The following is a 2174-nucleotide window of genomic DNA, read 5'->3' on the forward strand; positions in this document are numbered from 1 at the left end:
AGGGGTTAAGGGATTCCTTCGGGGCACCCCCTCCTCAAGTATGAACAACTAACCCCGGTATCAGACGACATATACAAGCTAAAATTTGGGTGCCTAGTCCCTGAGCAGGGGACAAGGGGTTCCTTCGAGACACCCCCTCCTCAGATAGGAACGGCTAGTCCCAGCGTCAGACGTTTAGAACGTTACACCTTGGTGTTTTCAGACACCCTGAGGACGGTACGGTGTTGCGGGAGCAGGCCTCTCCTCAGTCGTGGGCACCAGGGCGCGCCTTTTGTCCCGAAGTATTTAGACACATGGAGGACACCCAAAGCAGATTCCTCCTTGAGTGTAGACGCCCAACACAAGTAAGATAAGTCCTCCTCACCCTCAAGCGACACCGAGGCACCAGAAAGGAACAAATGAATTCCTCCCTCGCCTTAGAGCAATGTTGTAGAGACCAAAATCTTCCTTGCCTTTGGGCAATGACGAGGCAGGCGACGTTTTCATGAGGAGGATCCCTCGCAGATACGAAGGCCAAGTAAGTTCATTGGTGGAGACACCTAGGGAAGGGTACGCATCACGACTTAAAAAGGGAGAATATGAGAGGAAATCACGTGCTACCTAAAGAGTTAAAGTCGAACACGAAGAAGAGGAGTGCCGGAGGTAACGCACACGACATAGCAAAGAAAGCAGAAGCAGACACAAGTATGCAAAGATAAAGCAAATGGACATTTAAGCATAAATCAAGAGTTATAATTACAGATAAAGTTCACAATATTTGCAAATTTAAGCAAAGGTAATTATGAACACATCAAATGTGGTGAAAGTACGAGGTAAGGGTTATTCTTCGGAGGCCTCCAAAGGCACCAGCTTGCCGTCAACCACTTCGTTCAAGGGGCTGCACCCAAAAACGTCGATGCCTGGGTTCACACAAGCAACTTGAACAAGGGCCTTTGCAAATCCCTTGGCGAAACTAGTGGCAGACTCCCCTACCAGTTTCTCTTCAGCAACTTTGAAATTGGCAGCTTGAGCTATCATTTCTTGGTCCTTGGAGGCCAAGGCAGAAGTCAACCCTTGGACTTTGGCTTGGAGGGAGTTGTTCTCAGCGGTTAATCGGGAGCATTCATCAGTTTTGTTCGCAAGGGCGACCTCAGTCTTTCCCAGTGTCTGCTCCTGATTCACACACTGGTCCTCAAGTTTCTTCTGGTATACCTTAGAAGTCTCCACAGTCGTCTCGAGATCAACGATCTTTTTTCGAAGGGGCACCACTTCATTAAGGAGCCCAGCCTGGGCTTGAGCCGCCTCATGTAGCCGTTTGTTGGCCTCTTCCCTCGCTTTTTGCGCCACCCCCAGCGAGGCTTTGTATGCTTCCTCTTGACGCCCCCAGTGAGTAGCTAGCCTCTCCTTCTCCTCTTTTAACTTCTCCTTCTCTTCTTTTAAGGAAACAACTTCCTTCTTTAGTGCTTGGAAGGTAGAGTTTTGAGCAGTTTTGGCCCTGGATTGTTTGTGCCAAGCATAGGCGCAAGACATGAAGGCCCCATGTAGTAATATAAGCTTTCTCTCTGGGGCCCTTCAGCTTGACTATCTGAGGACTCCCTGGCCAGGAACCCCCTCAACGAATCTTGCATAGGAGGAGGGAGCTCTGGGGCAGGCGAAAGAATGGTCGTGGCCTCAGTCTCAACCTCCGGGTTCGTCGGATGAGGAGGGGAAGTGGCACTAGGGGGATCCTCCCTCAAAGACTCGACCCCATGAGAGGAAGAAGTGGCCGAGGTGACCTGTTGAGGGGCATGTTGAATTGTCCTTTGACGCTTGAAGACTTGCCCCTCAGCAGAATCTTCATCATCATCAGTGACCACCACCACCCTTTTCCCTTTGTCAAGGGGGGCTGAGGGAGCAGCAGCCTCGACCAGCGCAAGAGGCATGGCCGCAATGGGAAGTGGGGAACTTGGAGGCTGGTGGGAGGAAGTTTGGACTGGTGGGGTTGACGGAGTCGTGGCAGATTGAGAGTGAAGATGGGGAGAAGCTGGGGACGTAGTAGAGGTCGGAGGGGCTGATGCCAAGGCCCCGTCCTTCGGCCTCAGCAACTGAGCCATCCGCAACCGTCGCTGCCTATCCATCTTGGAATCTGCACCAAGGAAACAAAACATGGCAGAGGTTAGGCACAGGTTAAAATTAAAGCCAAAAAGAGCAGGCAA

This window comes from Phaseolus vulgaris, chromosome 8, assembly GCF_000499845.2.
Source record: "Phaseolus vulgaris cultivar G19833 chromosome 8, P. vulgaris v2.0, whole genome shotgun sequence".
Taxonomy (NCBI): Eukaryota; Viridiplantae; Streptophyta; class Magnoliopsida; order Fabales; family Fabaceae; genus Phaseolus; species Phaseolus vulgaris.